Here is a 23,586-nt window from a genome sequence, read left to right on the forward strand (position 1 = left end):
ACCTTGGAGATCATCTAGGGCTAGGAATGTGAGGAAAAAGATCTCTTTCACCTGCCTCCACTCAGCTTTTGCAAGGGTTATCCAGAGCTGCAGCCTGGATATCAGCTGTGGCTGTCAGTGACAGAAGCAGCACAGACTGGTCATGATCCTGTAATGCAAAAAAAAAAAAAGATTTTGCAGCTGTTCCTTGGGGATTTTCAGGACTGTGCTTCTGGGAGAGACCTGGAAGTGGTGGTTGCTATAAAACACAAAATGCTCTTCTGCCAAGACTCTTGCTTCCTCCTAGGGTTTGAAAATTCTTCCCTGATCCTATGTTGTTTGGAGAGTGATGCTGCCTAGGTGGAGTCACCATCCCTGAAGGGATTTGAAAGGCATGTAAATGTGAAAAGGCACTTGGGGACATGGTTTAGTGTTGGGCTTGGCAGTGCTGGATTAACAGTTGGTCTCGATGATCTCAAGGGTCTTTTCCAACTTAAATTATTTTGTAATTCTGTGATTCTTCTTGTATTCTTTCAGCAGCTGCCCGTGAAACAAAATGTCAGTAATTACAAGAGTACTTCCATAGTGTTTCCTTCTGCACTTGTGACAGGGCATGGGAAAAAAAAACCTCTGGGAAACGAGAAATTCCTGTTGAGAGGCAGGGAAATTACAGTGCTGGGCTCTGTCTGCTCAATAATTGCAGACTGGCTGGATAGGGGTTGGTGGATGTGGAGCAATTATCAGCCTCGTTAGAGTCTGGTTCATCCTGTGTTTAACTTGGTTAACTAGGGCCTCATCTGAAAGTGACATTAATATGTTAAAAGCCGCATTTATATTGTCTACCATGTATCTGCTTACAGCCTGCCTCCCTGAATCCATTATATCCACTGCTCTGCCATTACTTCCCTCTTCATATCTTTTCTCAGTTGAAGGGATCAAATTCTTCATCGTTGGCACCATGGCTCCCTCCAGATAAAGTTTCACGGGTCTTTTCTTAGGTTAATACCACACTTGGTGCCTCTTAAGAAGCACAACTTCCAGTCAAAACAAAAAAAAGGAAGCCAAACTAAGGACAGGCCGGCACAGGAATGTTTTATGGGAAATTGCAACACTGCTTCGCAGTAAATAATTTCTTGTTTCAGAAGTGCGTGAAAACACGGAGCTGGGATTGCTTGGAAAGGAAACGTGGGTAGCATGGAAAACATTTTACAGCTGTGTGTTGCTCTGAAGGCAGCAGACATTTTTAGTAGTTACAAAAAGCCAGCAGGTTGAACAGGCATTGGGCTGAAGCATGGAAAAGTGAGCACCAGGGCCACAGCACTCTCTGGGTGAAAGGCTCTGCCTTGCGCTGCCCCAGGACATCCCTGCTTGCAGCAGCTTCCCTTCCTGCTCATGCTCCTCTGAACTCAGGCATATGGCATTAATGGAGCCAGAGCATGGACAGCTTTCCTATGGGAGCAGTTCTCAGTTCCCCCTTTCTCTTTTAATCTGCTGGGTTTGTGTTTGCCCTGAGATGTGCAGTTGGGGCAGCCCTGCACTGCGGCAAAACCCGTTTCCGTGCGTGCTCAGGAGCAAGGGGAGCACAGGGGTGCAGAGAACTTGATTTGTGGTGAAACCACTTGGTAGAGCAAGCCAGCATGATTTACATGCCGCTGACGTGCAAATCATCATGAGCTGTCACGGGCAGGGAGGGAGTTTTGCACATCACAAACCCACAAATCTGTCACTTCTGCACAGAGACACATGCTGCTTCTCCGAGGCAGGCTGGTGGGGCCAGACAACCCTGTGAGCTGAGGTGATGCTCTGCTGCCTCTGGACCACCCCAGAGCTCCCTGTGGGTGTCCAGTGCCCCATGCTGTGTTGTAAAGGTGAGAAAACTCCATTTGCAGGCACACCAAATGTGTGCCACAAATGTGGGTGTGTGGAAAATGCATGACGGTTCTGAGGGAACCTAGGTTTTGTGAACAGCAGCCCCAAACGTTGCAAAATCCAAAGTAATTCAAGTCACCATGGAGGAGGGGAGGAGTGACAGGAAATCCTCTGCCTGAGGAAATGAATTTGGTTTGTGTCGAGTGGCACTGCAAGGGACAGAAGCACCGTGCCCAGCCAGAACCAGCCTGGCCACCCTGCTCATGGTGATTCTCTGTCCTGGCACCAGCAGAGCACCCCTGCCCTGTGTCCAAATTCCCAGGCTGCTTCTGGATGAGGAGCAGAGAAGCTCCCTGGAAGGGGAGAGGGGCTGGAGTCCCAGGATCCATTCTGGGAAGGGATGACACCCTCACCCCATGGCTGCTGCTTTGACTCACCCCAGTGGGCTCCATGGCAGATCTGTCCTGCTCTGCTCTCCTCAGGCACCAGGCCAGCAGCACAGCAGCTTTGGGGTGGAGTAATAAGCTAAATAATTAATGTGCAATTATTAAATGTGGCAACAATAATGGGCCCGAGTGATAAAATGAATGCATCCTGCTGTGTAGACCCTGAAAATCAATATTTTTGCAAAAAACGCAGTATGAGTGCAAGTGCCCACCTGCTAGGGACACCAGGAAGTCAAAAGCCTCCTCCACTCCTCAGAATTTGCCACAGCTGGAGGAAATGTGGTCACTTACTCTTGTCAGGGATCAGCCTCAAACCTCTCTGCAAGTATTTGCTTTCCACTGACACTCAGTGAGTTTTAGATCAAGTCAAAAAACCACCATTTTTGTAACAGGAAAGCGTGGAAGCAGTATTTTGCATGAGCCAGGTTAAGATATCTACACCTGTGAAAATCCTCTCCCACTGTGGGGAAAATACTGATAAATCATGATAGCAAATTTATCCTTTTAAAAAAGGCTCCAGAAAGGTCTACCAGTGTTGTGTACTGTTGCCAGAAGATAACAGTGAAAAATGTGTATTTTATGATTGGCTTTTTGCAAATATTAAATTAAATATTATATGTGTTATATTAGAAAGTTATGCTGTAATCATTTTCTTAAGTAGTGTGTTAAATATAGTTTTAGGTTATGACATAAGGTTAAAATAGAAACTGTGCTATGTAGGATACTTTTTTTTAAAGTAAGGACTTGGACCGAGATAGCAGCCCCAGGACACCTAAATCTTTCAGAGAAAAGGAATTTATTGTTCCATTATCAGAAGAAACTAACTTCTTCCCGCCTTTGTCAGCCTGGATGCTGCTGTTAGGATTAAGAGGAAGAAGACAGAGGAAGAAGACAGTTTTAAAATTTTAAAAACAAGTGATTGGCATTTTTCACAGGAAGAACAAGGAGTTTGGAGAGTTCTGTGCCAGTATCTATGTGTTGATGCCAGCACAGACATTTCCTCCACATCCTCTGCCCTCGCTGCCCAGCCTGGGTTTGCAGAAGGAGCAAGGGGGACTGGTTTGTGAGAAACAACTGCTCACTTCGAAAATTTAAAAGGGTTTATTAAACCTTGACAAAAATACAACAAAAGGACTATGTGAAAAACACCAATCACTTGTTTTTAAAATTTTAAAAGTTTAATAGTAATAAAATGGTTATAAAAATAGTAATACAATTAGAGTAATAATAATTTGGACAATTTGGATTAAGACAATATGAGACAATAGAAACAAAGAGTTACAGATGTCCAGGTACCTTTTTCTGGGCAGCACAAGCCTGAAAAAGGACCCATGTTAACAGAGGATTAACCATTAAAAACCATAACTTGTTACATATTCATACATCTCATACATGATGCATAAATTCCATTCAAATACAGGATTCTGTCTGGTCAGTGTCAAGTTCTTCCTCTTAATCCCAACGGCATCTTTAGGGTTGAGCAAGGCAGGAAGAAGTTCGTTTCTTCTGATAATGAAGCAATAAATTCCTTTTCTCTGAAAGATTTAGGTGTCCTGTGGCTGCTATCTTGGTGCGAGTCCTTTATTTAGAAAAAAAGTATCCTACATAACATAGTTTCTATTTTAACCTTATGTTATAACTTAAAACTATAATTAACACACTACTTAAGAGAATTAATACAGCATGACTTTCTAACACAACATATATAATATTAATTTAGTATTTGTGAAAAGCTAATCATAAAATACACATTTTTCACAGACTACATAAGGAAAAAGTTGCAGTGCTGGGAACTACCCCACATGCATAACCTGTGGCTGGTTCTTCTTCAAGATGGATGCTCAGTGTTTTATACCCCTGGGGGTTGCATTAGCCAGCCCTGACCCTTCCCAGAGTCTGTCAGTCATCTCTTCTTTGCCATTTATCAGTGGAAACTGCTTTCTTGTAACTGGATTGGAGGTCAGGTGTTGCCATGCCTCACCTCCCCCTAAGCACCAAGCTTTTTCATTCCCAACTTCCCCATGCAAGGGGCAGATGTGCAGCCTTCTTTTTACTTATCCTAGGCAACCCAGGCTGTCTGATGGCAACAATACAGGGGGGAAAGGGAACTATGGAGAAAACAGAAGACATCTAAACTATAATGACATAGCTATAAATTACTGAAGCTTTTCTTAATATTCACACAGTAGTTATCCCCTAATTGCCAGAGCCAATCATCTCATTATCCATCTGTAACACCAAGAAGGAATCCCGGGGGGAGGCTCTGGGGATGGGAAATGTGAAGTACAGCCCCACAAAGTGCCAAGGGGAATTCCACAGCGCTGCAGGAAGGCTTGGTGAGGTTGTGCAGCGGTCCGGGGCGGGGAGCAGCGCTTTGCCCGGACCGTGGTTTATCCCTGTTCCCCGGACTGGGCTCAGAGGCTGCTGGGCTGCCGGGTGCTTTTCCTCCCCCTGACCGCGATCCTGCCATTCCCCGCTGCTCCTCGCTGCCTGCCGTGTTTACAGAGCAGCTCTTTGTGGGATGCTCAAGGCGTGACTCACCCGCAGCAGTGCCCGGACCTTGGCGGAGCTGGGTTCTTAAAGCTGAAACTTTCCTTTCCCTGACTCTGCACATGAGCCGGGCTCCGCTGCACAGACCTGTTGACAAGACTGTGCTTGTACCTTTTGTTTTTCTTGTTTGTCTTGCCAGAAATCCTGTGCGGGAAGGTTCCTAAGAGTCATTCTAGCCCGGATGTGAATTTCTGAGCAGAGAAACGATGAGTTTGCGATGAGTTGGGCGCTGCCGTTCTTGTGCTGTCGGGGGAGTCTCCCGCCTCCTCTCCATCTGCACTGCCTCCCCTCCTCTCCATCTCCTCACCGTGTGGACCAGGGCTCTGTAAAAAAATCTCCAAAATCAGCTGCACCACACACCCAGGAGATAACAGACTTTACACCTTTGTCTTTCACAGCTGAAAATATGTGTTAGACATTTCTAGACCTTGCCCAATAAATTTCACCACAGTGCTTTTCACCTCTTGTTTATTTATTTGTTGGTTTTGTTCTTGTTTTTAATGGCTACTGGATGCTTCAAATTGTCCTGCTGGCAGCACAAGTTCATTCAAGGTAACTCATATCTGGGTTAATATTTGCTGTACACAGGTTTTTGTGTCCTCAGCCCCAAGTCCTCCAGAAAGGGTCTGTGGTGTACCCTGGTTTCTACCACTTCTGTGAATCAAAACAGCATCAACTATGCATCATTACATTGGTTAAATTATATTATTCATCTCTTTTCCCCCCATACTCTGATGACATTTGAGTCTCAAGCATCTCCCTGGAGTACTGAGAAATACTGAAAGATGTGGCAGAAAGACAGAATCTGAGGAATTTAAGCTCTTAGACCTACACAGCCCTTTCACAGCTCAAAATGGCTCTGAGCATCAGTGGCATAATAGCAGTGGGTTCTCCTGAGCCGTGGTACACTTTGTCCCAGCTGTGTCTCCTCTTCTTCAGGCTGCCCCAGGAGGATTTGATTTCTGCTGTCTCTTCTCTGGGGAACTCCCTTTGCCCCTCTGGGGCTGTGACTCATTTCCTCCCCGTGGCTCATCTCATCCTGTCTGCTGCCAGAGCTCGCAGCTCCCTCTTCTCCTCTGCAGCAGCAAAAATTGTTACAAAAACAAGTGAAGCTATCATGTTGTTGGAAATATTTTCCCCTTCCCTGCAGCATGCAGAGAGCTTTGTCTGTGGGGCTCTGTGATTGGTGTGATGTGTAAGGAAAAGTGGGGAAAATATCCTGTTATTTGCATGTAAAACCATTTTATGTTCCTGTTGTGCAATGTGGGGGAGACACAGACAGTAATAACTCAAGTAGTAAAGTAGCCTCAAGCTTCAGCCTCCAATTTGTTAATGTAAATTAAAATCTTGAGTAGTGAATGAAGGCAAAAATAAGCATGCTGGCAGTACCAGTTCTTGTGGTGAGAGGCACCTTGAGAGTGAGCTGGCCAGGAAATTGGGGTGCACCTTTCCTTGCCCTGTGGGTGGGACCCCTCCCTTGCATGTGCAGCATAACTTGTGTCTTTATGTTGTTCAAGATAGGTGATCTCTCTTTGCCTAAGGAACTGATCCTTTCTGAGATTGAAAATACAAAAATTTTCACTGTTGTCTTGCCTTGCCTAAATTTGTTTTCACCTCTCACTCAGATTCAGTTTGTGTCATTATTTCTAAAAATTTTGGAACAGGAGGTAAAGAAAACTGCATGGTGGGAATCTTAAAATGATGCAATCTCCTTTTGATAGAACTCTACTCTGGTGTTTGGCTTCCTGCAGGAGAAAATAAGGACTTCTACAGTCTATTTTTTTTTAAATTCTTCTTCTGGTTGTAAAGCCCACTGGGGAGGTGCCAGTGGGTTTTTTTGCTTCTATGAAGAGTTACTAGAGCTTGCCACATCCAAGGAGCTGAGCTGAGGGATCCTGCAGCTGGAAGTGAAGAATTGCCATCATGTTCGGCCTGAGACAGGATGAAGCAGGGCTGTGAAATGTGGAAAAATGAAAATCATTCTGTGAAATCAGTGTCCAGGCTGTTCTCAGGTCGTGTGGAGAGAGATCCATGGGGAAAATATCAGTCCTCTTACAGCCGAGAGAGAACAATCTGCTGTGGACTCTGTGAGATGTATCCTGTTTTTTCAGATTTCAATTTAACAGGTAAAAGGCAGCACTGTAGCAGTGATGGTTCATTGCTACAAATAAAGGCATCAGTGTTCTAACCCCAGGACTGATTGCAATTAAAATTTGATGCACAGGGTATTCTGCCAGTATACATGGGAGGACACAGAAGAAATCCCAGTAACACAGAGCCTGTTTAATTTTTTAAAAATTTTTTTTTAAAAAATGCACTTGCTACTAATTCCAAACTGAAGCCAAGCTGGCAGAAGACAGATTATAATCATGGGGCATAGTCTGTTGATACATTCCTTATTTTCTCTTGAAACACTTAAAATATGTGCCACCTGGTGAAGGCATGGGATCTGCTTGATTTTTAAAAAAATTTTCACTCAGTTTCCTTTTCCTTCTTATTTTCCCTTTTCTCTTCTATTTTCTTTCTTCTCCTTCTCCTTCTCCTTCTCCTTCTCCTTCTCCTTCTCCTTCTCCTTCTCCTTCTCCTTCTCCTTCTCCTTCTCCTTCTCCTTCTCCTTCTCCTTCTCCTTCTCCCTCTTCTTTCTTCTTTTTCTCTTTCTTTGTTCTGCCCCTTGTTTTTTCTCTTTCCTTCTTTTTGGAGGCAGAACAAGCAGCTGGAAGCTAATCCAGGGCCAAGAGATTTCTACATGCAGCTCTGTGCTCACACTTCACCCCTAACACAATGCTCTCAGCTCCTGGCTGCAGTGAGCTAAAAAAAGCCTTCTCCAGGCAGGAGTGCACTTTGGAGAGTGCAAATGGAATGGAGAGCCTGCCAAGCCATGCTGGGGAGTGAGACAAAGCTCTGGACGTGGCCAAGGACACCCTTGTTGTGTGTCAGCTCCGTGGTGCCCAGGAGATGGAGATGGTGAGGATGTATTCAGCTCTTCCCGTGCCAGCAGCTGGCCAGGGAGTGGGGACAAGAGCCCTGCAACCACAGTGAAGGTGGAAAAAGTGCTCAGTTCTTCTTCCATTCCTGTGACAGCTCAGGATGACTTCACTTTCCCATTCCAAAGTTGGCAGACAGCACCTGGGAGCCCTGGAATGGGCAGTGGCTTTTGGAGGCATCAGAGCTTCTCCAGAGCTGGTGCCCCCTGCACAAGGCACTGCCACGGCTCCCCTGGTGGCTGTGGAGTGACAGCCAGGCCAGATTTCATCTTTTCCCCCTCAAAGCAGCTCACTTGGTAGCCATGGCAACTCGCTGCCAAGTGCAGGCAGGCCCCGCGGCCTGCAGCAGCTCTGGCCTGCTCACCGTGGCTAGCCAGGAAAGGGAATTTCCAGGAGTCTATTCATCAGCTTACAGTCAGTGTCCTGGTGTCCCAGAAGATACCTACTAGGCTGAAATCAGAATGAGAGTTTGTGACCATCCCTTCGTGTGCCACTCTTTGTGAGGTGCAGTGCCCCCTCCATGGCCACAGCATCCCCTCCATGGCCACAACATCCCCTCAAGGGCCACAGAATCCCCTCCAGGGCCACAGCATCTCCTCAAGGGCCACAGCATCCCCTCAAGAGGCACAGCATCATCCCCTCTAGGGCCACAGCAACCCCTCCAGGGCCACAGCATCCCCTCAAGGGCCACAGCATTCCCTCCATGGCCACAGCATCTCCTCAAGGGCCACGGTATCCCCTCTAGGGCCATAGCATCCCCTCCAGGGCCACAGCATTCCCTCGTGGCATGCTCCCACATTTCTACCAGGGTGTGGAGCTGCGGGCCTTGGGTGAGACTCAACAGTAAATCTGAGCAGGGGAACAGGGCTCAGAACAGGACTCAGTTCTCCTCAGAAAGGCTGTTTGGGTTTGCTGCTGTCACAGAGAGCCCTGTGCCACAGTGCACCTTCTCTCTGTCTCAAAAATTCTCTGTTGAGATGTGCATTCTGGAGTGGAGCAGGGATTTGATCCTGCTCCAGCAGTGAGCTCTAAGGGGTTAAAGGATGGAGTCATACAGCCTGGGACTTTGCTCACCAACTTCTGGCTGTTGTTTGCTGTTGCAGACATTTGTTATACCCTGCATTAGTCAGAGTGTCCTTTAAGACACAACAGCAGCCTTCCTTAGTGGAGATTTCTTAATTAGGATTTCATAATAAAAACTTTTACGTTGCTCTTCTGTATTCACACGGGGGCAGCCCAAACCCTTTCCTTTCATTGGCTTGAGGAGTTCTCCTCCTGAGGGGAGAGAGGACATAAGAGAAAAACAAACCATCACATTCTCCTCGTGTCAGCAGCATGTTTTTAGAGCTGGGAGGTGAGCTAGGGACAGACAGCTCCTTCCAGACACCAATCTGAGGTTAGGAGGAAATCATGGGCACATCTTGACCTTGGTGTGAGGCACTGGCTCTACCCTTGCTGCTCAGTTCCTGCAGCTCATCTCGTGCTACCAGAAAGCGTTGCTGTAATCAGGAGCTGCAGCTCCACAAGTCTGGTATTGCTCCCTGGGGAGCCGTTCTGGCTCTGCTGGAAGAGGCAGCACTGTGCCTGCGGAGCAACACGTTCCAAAAGCCAGGAAGAAGGTGGTGCTGGAGCCTCGGGTCTGCATTGCTCATATCTGCAGTGCTGATGTGTCTCTGTGCCCAAGTACCCACCCCTGGGTTTCACGCCAAGTGTTGTTTCTAATACAATGATTTCCCTGGAAAAGGGCAAAAATCTCCAGCTTCGCACATCCGTTATGACAGGAGAGACGGGGACTGGCTGAAAGAAAAAATGACACTTGGAAAATAGAAAACAACTGATGAGATTTTGTTATACCAAAGAGCTCTTGGCAGATTATCAGTGCCACCATAAATACACTCATTGGAATCTTGTGAGGATTCACAAATGAATCATAAATTGTTGACTGGAGAGTTCAGCACTGGCAAACACCACACAGTCAGCCTGATTCCAGCCTCGCAGGTGTCTTTGGGAGGCCAGAACAGTGTAAGCAGCTGAGAAGGCTCCTGAGGCTTCCTTCTCCTGACCAGCCAGCAGCCCATAGTGAGCAGAACCAGAACCAGGGCTGCTGCACTGACCCAAAGAAGCCACTGCTGCTGCAGTGCAGAAAGGAGCAGGGCTTCCCTGGTGCCACTGCTCCCCTCAATCTCCTGATGGAGATATTCCTCATGCTCCTGTATCCCTTTGGCTGTGGACACATCAGCCTGGTGCTTCAGGTTCAGGCTGGGATAGATGCCCAGCAGAGCCAGGATGAGAGTTGTTGTTGGCTGCAAGGCCTGGAGGAGATGGGGGAGAGGGCATTCAGCATGTCTGGCTGGGAGGGAGCAAGGGGCTGGCAACACTGCAATGTCCCCAGAGCCTCTCTGGGCACCTGCCATGCTGAGAGCCCCAAGCCCCACTTCTCCCAGCCCTAGGGACAGCACCCTGCCCTGAGAGTCCCCACTCTCCCTGTGGCTTTAAATCCCCAGGGCACCTTTCCCAGCCCCCATCCGGCCCAGCTGTCCCCCTGTGTGTGCACTCACTTGTCACAGACATGCTTTATGAAAAATCCTTTCCTTAAGATTTTTCTCCTGAGAAGCTTAGAGAAAGAGATATGTTCTCAGGAACAAAATGTAAACAATGATTATCTGCTGCTGTGGAATGCAACAGGTGCATCTGTGATTGGTCTCATGTGGTTGTTTCTAATTAATGCCCAATCACAGTCCAGCTGTCTCAGACTGTCTGATAGTCACAAGATTTTATTATCATTCAACTCTTTTTCTTTTGCTTGCTAGCCTTCTGAGGAAATCCTTTCTTCTTTAATATAATATATATAACAAAATAATAAATCAAGCCTTCTGAAACATGGAGTCAGATCCTCATCTCTTTCCTCTTCCTGGCACCCCTGTGAACACCACCACAGCCCACTGGCTGCCCGAATCCAAATGTGCTGGGGCTGAGGCTGCCTAGTGATGTCCCTGGCACAGTTTCCAGTTTGAGACACCCTCCATGATACTGAAACCCCCAGAGCCACCCCTGCCAGCCCACAAGCTCCATCCTTGGTCCCCACTGGGCTCAGGGGGTCCTGGGCATCCCCATCCTGGGCAAACCCAGCCACAGGAGTCCCCTGGGGCTCTCTGGACTAAGGGGAGCCTTGACCAGACCCTCCAAAGCTGTAGCTGAAAGGAACACAGGGACAGTAGGTGGATGTTGCTAGCTTAGGTGGAGAGGTGAGGTGTTCTCTGGGCCGTGTCATCTTACTCTGAGTTTTATTGCAATGAAGAGTTATGTCCCCTTGCATAGAGACAAAATTCTCCTCCTCCCGATCCTCTTGTCCTCCTGGATTGCTTCTACTCCTGCAATTTGTTGTCTTGGAGAAGGGATCCATCCCCACTTTGCTGCCATCTGCTTCCAGGGCATTGTAGAGAGAGATAAGGTCTCCCCTGAGCCTCCTTTCCTCCAGGATAAAGACTTCCAGCTTCCTCAGCCACTCATGGCTTAATCTCCAGACACTTCCCCAACTCCACTGAGCTTCTCTGAACACATTCCAGCACCTCAATGCCTTTCTTGCCATAAGGGGCCTAAAACTGAACACAGGATTCGAGATGCGACCTCAGCAGTGCTTTTCCCTCACCCACTGAGTGGGTCACCTTGTCACAGAAGGAGATTGGGCTGGTGAAGCAAGGCTTGCCCTGTGGTCACAGTTCTCCTCCACAGTTTAGCTGCTTGTCAATGCATTGAAACTAAATCTATGTCTAGTTTACATGAAAAAGTTTGCATGATGAAACTGATTCTTTCATTTTGGTTGTTTTGTGGTTGAACTGGAAGCAAGTGATCCGGACTGCAGGCAACTCTTTTGGGTCATGGTCATATGCTAATGGTGTCTATATTTGCCCCTTTATTGTAATCTACAGTTTCTAGTCTTTTATACAAGCTACAGGTGGGGTTTTTTTGTGGGTTTTTTTTCAAACTATTTGGATTTTTTGATGACAAGAAAGGGCCAACATATGCAAGGACTTCAGAGCTCTTGCCCAGTGTTTCCATATTCTTCTGGAAAGAGGAAGAGCTGAATGAGAACAAGCCAGCCAGCAATGAAGAAGGTCAGATTCCAGCATGTTAACTGTCCTCCTGCACTGCTGGTTCACCCACTTTTCGGCTCCTTACAAGTGCAACCCAGCAGAGCAACAGGTGGAGCAAGGGTGACACGCTGTGATTATCCAGGAGAAGTACAAGGGCGTTGCTGCGGTTGTCCCCTCTGTGCTCAGGATGGTTTCAAATGCACAGTGGATGGAGTTTGTTCACTGTGGCTCAGGGCCAGCTGAATGTCCACCTCAGAGGGTCTGTGAACACTCAGGACCAGCAGTTCCACAGGAACAAGCTCAGTTCCAAAAGCAAGTGAGAAGGAAACGCTGGCCAAAGCATGAGCTCTGTTTGCCTTAGCAAGGCTGCCCATACTCTTAAGGAAGAGAAAAATAGTTTTAAACCCAAAGGTAGAAATTTCCCAAGTAAAATCCTGTAAAACAGGTTGTTCCTTGATCCTGGGAGTCAATCAAGTTTGGATGCTCAGATTTGTGCCTTCTAGTTCTTTCCTACTGACTTTCAATAAGGCTGCAGCAGAAGGGCCTGCCTTGCAAGATGTTAAGGGATGTGAAGGTGCCATGAGATGAATCTAGAAAGGCTTCAGCCTATTAGATACAAAAACCTTCCTGACCATCAAAAATAGTTAGGAAAGAAACAAGGCAGAGTGTCCTCTGGTGCCCAATAAATTGTGAGCCCTGAAGGAAGCTTTCTTTTCAAATAATATCACTTATAAAAACAACTGGGAAAAGTTATTCCAGGTATAGACATACCTGCTGCCACTGGGTGTGTTGTATTTCTTGTACAAATAGAAAAAGATAAAAAAAGCTTCACAGGGTTCAAACTTCTTTAAGAAACTACGCTAAGAATGCAAGATGGGTTTTAAGAAAATAACACCCCAGGAAACAAACACATTTAGTAATGATGAGTATCCTGGGCAAGATTCAGCTGGTTTCCAGCATTGCTTTGGGTATTGTCTGTCTTTAAAAGGAGGCTTAAATTGGCTTTTTCACCATTTCTGAATTCCCAGCGTCTTTAAAATCAGCAGCTCATGGAGCATGGCTGCTGTGACTAGAGGTGTTGGGGTTAGAGCTGGAAATCAAGCAGCCTGAATTCCTGTGGGACCCTGAGAGCACAGACAGCATGTTCCCACCCCAGAAGGGCCATGCTTCTTTTCAGATTCCTGATGAAAAAGGCCCCCAAGCTGTTGTAGCTGGATGATGATAAAGTAGAGCTGCTGCTTTCTCAGAGCAACACAAGTCTGATCTCTGTCCTGGAGCTACAGCTGAATGATACTGCCTGATTTCCAGCATTTACTGAAATACAGAGCTCTTACAGACAGAAAAAGGCTATTGATATGTGACAGCACCTTCCCTTGAATAAACTGAGCTTTCAAAGATTTTGCTCAAATCAGGATAAAAAACCTGATATCAGTTCTCATCGTGCTGTCTTTGAAAAATAACGGAAAATCTTTCCTAGGAAAAAATATCACATTCATAAAGCCTATATAAATTATTGCTGTATCTTCAGTCTGTCTCTGTTTTGCATTATTAACCAATCTAGGTTTTATTGTGAAGCTTCATCGATCTTTTGCATCTTGCAGAGGCAACGCAGCTGGAAAGCAAATGAACTTCACCACTGCCTCTGCTAGTGATTTGCATTTTGGAGCTGTTGGGATGGTGGTATAGAATAAATTTCATCCTGAAATCCTTTCCTTGGAGCTTTCCACTGTTAATGGAACCTTTTTCTCTTTCAGAACCAAGTATTTCCCTGCAGATGTTATGCTATATTTCTGTTTTAACTTCTCATATATTCATAATATATTCTGTCATATATGACTATCTCGACTAACTGATGCCAAACTGTAAAAATTTATCTTGCCCTGGACCTTTGCAGATGCTCCAGACTGTTGTTAGGAACACAGCTCAAACTATTCATGTTTTCTTAATAGAAAATGTTACCCTGGAAGATTGAAGCTATTACCTCCCTGCTGTCATTCTCTGGAAAATCGATCAATTTGCTAAGTAGGAGGAAGAATAACCTGCTCTACTCACCAGATTTTTTAGTCAGTGGGTATGTTCATGGCTTGTTAGCAGAGCCTTGGCTGCCTCTCTGCATGCTGCCAGCCTGACACAGCATCTTCTTGCCCAGACATTCCCTAAATCTTCATGGGAGAGCTGTTGCTGAGAGAGGCTGGCTTGTCCTCGTGGTTGTGTGATGAATTTCTCTGCTGCGTGTGAGTCAAGGGATGTGGCTGTTTCAAAGGGATGGCTACAGCCTTGGGTACAGCCAGGATGATGTGAAAGTGGCTTTTCAGTTCAAAGAAGGACGGTTTTTGCTTTCTTCCCTTTATGCTGGCAGCCAGACCTCTGAAAATAAATCAGACGAATTCCAGCAGCTGGCAGAGAGGGTTAGTAATGCTGACTTGTAGTCAGACTCTGAGGGCCAGGCTCCTCCTGGTGACAGCAGACACAGTGCTGGTGGGCTCAGTGGGTGTTGGAGGAGACCAACATATAGTGATGGACCTGGAGAAGCCCAGCATATAGTGATGTGGGTTTTGGTCCTACCATCTTGTGTGTAGGTACATTGTCTTGGTTTGCAAAGACAGGTGCCTGCTAAGGAAGGCAGGAGCCTCCCCTGAAATGGAAAATGTAAACCCCCTCCCTCTGAATTATTATAATTTTGAAATTAATGGGGCCTCTCAGGCAAAGATATGGGAGCAGGAATAACAGTTATTAGGGAAGAAAATAAAAGTAAAATAAACAATACAGTGATACAAAACAACACTGACAGAGTCAGAACACAACCTGACACCCTGTTGGTCAGGGGGTTGGTAGCAATCCAATTGAAATGGTGGCTGCCATCCTCCTGGAGAGGCAGATGTGGTTCTGTTGAAGCAGTGATCCTGTAGAAGGGTGTGGTCTTCCTCTGAAGATCCAGCGGTGGTGTAGATGGGCCTGGTCTTCCTCTGGGAATCCAGTGGAAAAGGCTGTCCTGGTGTCCCAAAATCTCAGCTTCTATCCAGTTAGGAATGTTTGGCTCCTCCCTCTGGGCAGAGCTTCTCACAATGTGGGATGATGTAATTTTATCAGTCATGCTGTGGCACTCAATGGCACATTAAGAGAAGATGTCTCTGCTGAGGGAGGACTGGTTTGTGAAGAGATGAAGGAAACTGCTCAATTAACAGAAGATCACAGAGCCACAGATAGGAACAGAATACACACACCCATTTCCAACCTAAGACACACATGAAGATGAGTGTGTGGCACTTGGGGACATGGTTTAGTGGTGAGCTTGGCTGTGCTGTGTTAACAGTTGGAGCTGATGATTTCAGAGGGCTTTTCCTACCTGAACTGTTCTGTGATTCCCTGTGTCTGTGATTCTGTGAATACAGACACATTGTGAGCACTCCTACTGGCTATGGCTGCATCCAGCCCTGATAAAGGTATCAAAAAACTCAGTTTCTCCATGCTGAGATGACTTACTAAACCTCATTTTCACTATAGCTAAGCTTGGCTTAAAAAGGGACCCAACTGAATCTGGTGAAAAGGTTTGCTTCTAAATTTGTGGCAGTATTTTAACATGATGCTTCAGACCGCTGAGATATGCCTTCCAGCACTGCCTGTCATCTCTGGTGATCTTCTGGTAATTCTCCTTTGAATCCACTTTCACTTAAGGTTTATTCCCCTCTCTGCTTCCTCCCAGTAATCCTATTTCATAATCCCTTCCCTGACTGTTTGATTTGTATTGCCTCTAACCTCCCATGATCTTCTGCAAAGCAGCAATCAGACCTCTGCAGGCTTGTCCAACCCTGTTCTCTCTTCTGCCAAGCTGCAAACATCTCAAAAACGCCCCTGTCCTTTCCTGCTCTTCCCAGACATGGATCAGACAGAGCTGCACAGCCTGGCAGAGGACAGCCAAATTGCACTGGTGCCATGGACAGGATTTCCAAGACTGATTGCTGCATTGTAAACTTGAGGAAATGTTTGTGAAACCTGTAACTCACACCTCATTGCCTTTAGGAAGATCAGGAGGACCTGACAGTAATTTCTGCTGCATTTCTGCTGATTTTTTCTCAATGTTGCCTCTGAGGCACGGTAGTGAAAGACAGTTTTTAGCGTTTTATAGAAAAGTCTATACAAATTAGGTTAGGGAAGTCCCTCTTCCACATGAGATGATGTGATGTACTCTCTGTACTCCCTCTTGGTGAAAATGGGGCTGCGGCATTTGCAGACCCTGACCAGAAGAGACTGAACTGTTTTACAAGCACTAATTTTCCTGATTTGTGCCTCAGCAGCATGGATAAGCCACTGGAGCTGTCTCTCTTTCCCAGGCTTTCCCAGGAGTGGGAAGAGCTGTGGCCAAGGGGCTGAACACCAGAATTTTGGCCACAGCCCTGGCCCTGTGCTCCCAGCCCAGGGCAGGGGCTGCAGATCTAGCCCCCAGTGCTCCCCTGGAGCATCACTGTGCTCCCAACAGCAGTTGGGAAAGATTTCTGCCTCATTTAAATAATGGGTTAATTAGTGCTCCTCTGTTTAAAATTGCTCTGTTTCCCAATCCATCAAAGTCTGTAAAAGCTTTGTCACGTGTTTTATGAGGATTAGGAGGCGGCATAATTTATATAAGATATGGAAAAATGATACAGGAAAAGGAAGAAATTATTCCAGAATAGAAGCCATTAGCACAAACAGTAAAAATTACTTTCTTTTTTAAAAAACTTATCTATTTTAAGAATTCATATATGTATTTTTGGGTCTCATTCTCTCTCCTAGCACCATGCAGTGCCATGGCAGGATCCAGCTCCATGACAAGATGCCCTGGGCTTGTTGTGTAAAGCCCTTGGGTGACCTGGAAGCATTCTCCTCTTGCAGGGCAGGTGAAAACTGTCAGGAAACATCTGGTGATGGGGGTGGTCATCTCCATGAGTTTGTTCTGCAGCAACTTCAGCAGAAGAGAGGAGGAGGAGCTCTGTTTGAAGGGACTCTGTAGGTGGTGCAGAGAGAGCATCTACATCTTTCTTTTTTTTTTTTTTTTCCCCTGAGAAATAAGTGGGGATAAATAATTCATCAGGAGAAACAGCACAGAGAGTTGAATTTGTTGCCATTCCTCACAGAGCAGGCTGTTTAAACACATAGTACTTTCTGCCAGGACGAGATGAAAACTTACTGTCTAAATGCACGAAAACATATTAGGAATCCAAGCAGGGTTTCTTTGCTTGGAAACAACTGTGGGTGAAGACAATAAAATGTTATGCTGTAGGAAACAAATTCATGAGGTCTTTGCATAAATGAGAATTAGCTGGTTCAGGCTGAGCACACGCTGAATCCAAGCATTGCCCTCCATCATCAGTGTGAGTGCAGAGTCTCTGAGCAGAGCAGGAGCCTCACTGCCTCCACTGGCAGGGCAGGCTCTGCAAGGCAGGGAACAAACAGAAGAATCACAGGATCATTCATGTAGGTCAGAAAATTCCTCTAAGATTAGGTTGGAAAAGTGCTCCAAAATCATTGAGTCCAGCCGCTAACCCAGCACTGCCAAGTCCACCACTAAGCCATATCCCCAAGCTACATCCACATCTTCTAAATCCCTTCAGGCATGGTAACTCCACCCTGGGAAGCCTGTTCCCCCACTTGACAACCATTTGAAGTGAAGAAATTTTTCCTAACATCCAAACTAAACTCCCCTGGAGCAACTTGAGGCCCTTTCCTCTTGTCCTATTACTTATAACATCTGAGAAAAGGCCATGCAGGGGAAAGATCTGGATAGCAAAAGGCTCGTTGGAAGTGAGAACCCAGGATTGATAAGCGCTGATCTTTGTTAAAGTCTAGCCACCAACATCACTAGAATTTCTATTAATTTGAACATTCATGATATGCAAACTGGCCCTTCCCTTTAAAAAGTGACGTTTATAGCAGACTCTTGGTGTGGGGCTATCACAACTTCACCAGGACATGTGGGAGCCACCTGTGCTGGATGCTGATTTACCTCTGGGGATCTCTTGAACCAAAGTGCAAGCCACCCAAGCACCAATGACTGGGAGCATGGGCTGTCATGTTGGTTGTTTTAAGCCAAAACTTTAATGTAAATTTATCTCACCTTGCCCATCAATGACATTTTAATCAAACAGAAGTTTGTGAAAGTACCCTGATGTTGTATTTGTGGGGTGCCCCGTGGCAGGAAGGAAGGATGCATCTGACTCCATGTTTTTAGAAGACTAATTTATTATTTTATGGTCTATATTATATTAAAGAATACTAAACTAAACTATACTAAAGAATACTAAAAGGACACAGACAGAAGGCTAGAAGATACTAATGAAAACTCGTGACTCTCTCTCCAGAGTCTGACACAGCTTGGCCCCAATTGGCCATTAAGTCAAAACAACTCACAGCAGAAACCAATGAAACAATCGCCTCTTGGTAAACAATGTCCAAACACAGTCCAAAGTAGCAAAACATAGGAGAAGCAAATCAGATTATTATTGTTTTCATTTTTCTCTGAAGCTTCTCAGCTTCCCAGGAGAAAATCCTGGGCCAAGAGATTTTTCAGAAAATATGATGGTGACACCCTGACACCAATTCCTATTATTAAAATCGCTGTAGAGAAGCCAAATAACAGGGATATCTAGGGTCAGCAATTACGTCTGTTCCCAGGTATCATCCTGCTTCAGCATCTGATCACCACCTTTGTAGCTGCCTTTCAGGCCAAGGCTGCATACTGTTCTAACTACCCAGGGATTTTGTCATGAGAAGAGATGTCCCACTGGCAAAGAGATAAGCACATCTGAATGCATTCTAGAAGTTTTCCTCATAGCTCAGCTCATTTGCAGGTGGCCATACAAACCTGTTTTTGTGGTTGCAGCTGCAGCTCTACTTACCATGGTTATACGTGGACTGGTTACAGCATGAGGAAACAGAAACAGCAAGGAAACATCTTGGGGATACCCAGGTTTCATAGCTCCCATCTTTCTTGCCTTTGTGGTGGCTTGCCAAAACTGGTACCCTGCACTGAGCATCATCTGTGGGGAGTTGTGAGGTGGGACCCTGGGCTGGTGCCAGCTACAGAGCTGGGAGGATCAGTCCATTCATCAGAATGAGGGATGTGGGAGTGCATCAGTCATTCCACACCCTTGACACGGGGTCAGGGATGATCTCAGGCACCAGCAACTTTCATTACCTTGAAAACCCTGGCTGCCAGTCCAAGGCATGATTCCTTGTTTGCAGAGATAATGTCAATGGCTGGAATAATCCATCGACCTGATCCAGATGGAAAAGTAAACACTTCATTTCCATCCAGAGCCCTGTTTGCTAGGCTGTAATGCTTGTGACACACTGGAGGATGAGCTCATACTCATGAAATATTTCAGTTGCACTTCTATTGTCCTTTGCAATGGAAGCTCTCACCTCTGTTTTAACTATAAAACCCTTGTAGGAGACAGATCATCTGCAGTTCTGACTCAGACCATTGAGGGCATGTTGAGAAATAACTTTCATTTCCCAGAAGACTAATTTACGTCAGCAAGCAAGAAGATAATCAGAGCCATAAATCTTTGTCCGTGTCCATATCTCCTGATTGCTTTAAAAATATTGGGACAATACTTTCTATACCTTAACCAAACGCAGAAATTCAGCTTGGTTTTCCTAAGATCTGCAGAGCATGGTAGTTAGGCTGGTTTATATCTGCCTGATTTCCAGCAGGCTGGGATTAAGCATGGCCTGTAAATTATGCATGGCTTTTTAACATTCATGGATCCCATAATTTTACTTCATTGATCAGTTCTTTACCATAATCGGCAACAACCCGTGAGGAAATGGATGTTCTACATCAGGCAAATGGGAATTTTATTGATGTAGTATTGGGAAAGCAATAGGTATGATTAGCAAGCTTAAATGTTCCTATCCTTGATGTTTGTGTGAGAGAAGTGTGTGTGTCCTCCTGCCTGCATTTCACCTGGGATCTTCATGGGAGTTAGAAAACCTGGTCTATTTAATATTTTTAGGGAAGCTATCTTATCCATCTAGCCCTCTATTAATATTAATCAAGGTAACCATGTATGTTCCCTCTATTAAAATTAATGGCAAGTGAATACAAGTGTCAGTGCAGGGATTCCAAAGTTTTTCCATAGGACTAGCAGCCAATTTTTCCCTTTCTCTGTCTCTCCACCTTCATTCCACACACTTCCTGAATGGCCACACACATGGCCAGCTGCAGCACCAGGCTCTTCTGCTGATCCCCATGCTAGAGGATTCTTTTCACTTCAGGAGGAACAAACCCACCATGAATAATCTGATTAATAAAGGCTGTGTACTGAACTACAGCCTTTGCCCTCATGTCAGCTGTAAATCACAGAGGCACAGAGCCATTCAGATTGGAAAGAGCTTTAAGATCACCAGGCCCAGCCCCAGCACTACTAAGGCTGCCACTAAACCACGTCCTCAAGAGCCACTTGTACATATCTTTTACTCCCCTGGGATGGTGACTGCACCTCTTCCCTGTGCCAACACCTGACAACCCTTTTGGTGCAGAATTTTTCCCTAATATCCAATCTCAACCTCCTCTGGAGCCACTTGAGGCCATTTCCTGTTACTAACCTACCTGTGAGAAGAGGCCAATTTACCTCTTTCTATGACCTTTTTGGAGGGTGGAGAGATCCCCACTGAGCCTCATTTTCTCCAGGCAAAATAAGCTCATCTCCCTCATTCTCTCCTCACCAGACTCGCACTCCAAACCCTTCTACAGCCCTGTTGCCCTTCTTTACACATTCACAAGATTTAAAACACATCAACAGCCAAAAAAATCAATATCCAGAGAGGAGCCACAGCCATGTCTCTGCTGTCCTTATGTTCAGATCACGGAAAAGGAGAAACGGATCCATTTATTCCAAGGGTAAACACAGCCTTTAAAATAAAGATAATATAGATTTCTTATAAAAATGGTTCCTGGTTGGACAGGGTGGCATCAACCCTTTTATTGCTTTTAAGAGTGAAGATAGACAGCCCTCCTGGTGGGCCATGTAGCAGACTTTTAAATGGTCTCCCAAAGCTCCCAAAGAGCAATCATGATAACAAAGCATTGATGGTGACTTTTCATTACTCCAATTATACATCTGTAGAGGTAAAGATTCATAGTGTGAGGGCAGTTAAAGGAAATTTAATTCTCTATATGCCCCTCCTAAACAAATTTAATGTGCCGTTTGCACTCCTTGCATTCTGCTTTGGGAAGACACCTGATTATTTTGATAAAGGTGATTGGGGCAAGAGAGTCAATCCTTTGTCAGTTTTTGGGTGTCTGTAATGAGATCAATTTTCTTATTTTATTTCCTGCTCATCAATCAACCTTATGCTTGTTGGGTGTAACTGAATTTGTGTCCAACAGCAAGATGAAGATATTTAGATTTACTCAAATAAAATCTTATACCAAGGTTATATTAAACTGCACAGAAAAATGGGAACTGCTCTAAAACATCTTCACTTGAGGTCTGCATATAGAAAAAATGCTCATTGTTCAAGCAAATCTTAAAGGCAAGTCTTCATTTTTCTCCAGAGTGTGTAGAAACAGAAATAGAAAAATGGAATGACTTCAGGCTATTCTTTTTTTTTTTCTTCTTCTTTTTTTCTTTTTTTTTTTCTTTTTTTTTTTTCTTTTTTTTTTGTAAGGAACGAGAAAGGGAGGGAAAGAGCTGCAAAACTGTTGATAGAAAACCCTTAATTGTGCTCTCAGAAGGTCTTGGATGGGCTCACACCTCATACAGAGTATAAGTCTCTGTGGTCTTTGTTAAAACTAAGAAAGGATGATTAGGAAGAGAAAAAGCCATTGAACATAAATAATCCTAAAAGTGAAGTACAGGGTGCATTTAGTATCCATGCATCAGGCAGGTAAAGGATTTCTTCAAAGATCCTGGAACCCAAGAATAGATTATAGTAAAATAAAATGGCAAAAGAGAATTTAGTCTTCACCTGGTCCAGACATTTTTCAGCTCTTTCGCAAATAAAACCTATAAAGCAGAATCCTCCCTGCACCAAAAAAAAAACCCAAAAAACCAAAAAACCCCCAAACAAACAACAACAAAAAAACCTAAACAAAACAAAACAAAAAAACCTAAACAAAACAAAACAAAACCAAAAAAACCAACAAAAAAACCCTAAACCAACCAACCAAAAAAAAAAACCCTAAACTAACCAACCAAAAAAAAAAAAAAACCCAACCAAAAAAAAAAAACCCCAAACAAACAAAAAAAAAAGAAACAAAAACAAACAAACAAACAAAAAAACCAACAGAGAAGGGGGTTTAAAGGAAACAAAAGCCCCTAAACCAGAATGTCTTCAGTCCTGGTCCAGGGGGATTTGTTGTAAAATCATTATTGTGAAAGTATCATCAACCTTCTTGGAGGAGCAGCATTCACAGACAGCTTTTTTCGGAGTAAAATCAAACATAATGTCCAATATTTTAACTTATTGGCCATTAATAAATGGTTTATGAGAAAACCATTCTTTATTACACATCATGTGAGAGAACACGTCTGGATTTTCACGTTTTTGGGAAAGCAGGGAATGCAGTGAACACCTGATTAAATTACTGACCATTTTCTTGGACATGGGGAACTAAAACACTTCGGTTTTTTCATAAATAACACTTTAACCCCAGGACTACCTGGTATTACACAACCACAGCATCAGAGGGCACTTACCACACTTCTTCCAATGTGTTTGATCTTCATGTAAATTTGCGACTATGCAGAACTCTTCATAAATATTTAATTCTTATTATTCTGCAGGCACAAGTGCCAGGGAAGAGTCAGAAAGTGACTCATTGTTTCTTAATAAGAGATGAGGGACAAAGGAGCTCTGGCGTCACAGTGGGAGAGGGTTCTCAGCACTGATAAAATCATCCCAGGATTTAAAAAAATCCTGTGGAATGAAATAAAATTATCTCTTACACCATCAACGAGGGTATGTGTGAGGAAACAAGCACAACTGGTCTACTCTGTAATTTAAAAAGAAATATTAGCAGTAAAATAATCGTAAAAACAATAGGAGTAATTTCTTTCATTTTTCAAGAGCTTTAGCCGTGATATCATGGACGGAAATAAGAAGTAAACAGCGTGATAACACACTAAAATAACTGATTTATCACTGAACACTTTATGCAAGGTAGAGCAATTCCTGTGCCCTTCTGGTACAATTTAATTGACTTGTGTTTATGCTCACATTTTTCTGGAATTTGTTCTCACTGATTTAGTGGCCTACAGCAAATTTGCCATAAATGTTTAATTTCAGGATGGCTCTGAGACAGTACCAAGCATTAGCTCCACCTTTAGAGTTTAGCTGGTTAAATAAGAGCAGGTGCACTGACAGCTATGAAGATCCTGCAGGAAAAATCGGTGAAAAGATATTTTCCTGAAGTGAAATGTGCATGAGGTTTCCCATTCCATCCTCTGGGTGAGAAGGTTACAACCCACATTCACTTCAGCCACATACAGAGATGGCTGAGCTGTCTTTGATACTGAACGGGAAATTTATTTACTATTCATTTTAAAGTCAGTAGGAACCCTTCTAAAAAACCAATACAAAATATGCCAACTGACCAAAAAAACAAACCAAAAAAACCCCCAAACAACTGAAACAACAAAACAAAAACAAAACCAAAAGCACCATAACAAAAAGACCAAA

This window comes from Melospiza georgiana, chromosome Z (assembly GCF_028018845.1).
Source record: "Melospiza georgiana isolate bMelGeo1 chromosome Z, bMelGeo1.pri, whole genome shotgun sequence".
In the NCBI taxonomy this organism is placed as follows: domain Eukaryota; kingdom Metazoa; phylum Chordata; class Aves; order Passeriformes; family Passerellidae; genus Melospiza; species Melospiza georgiana.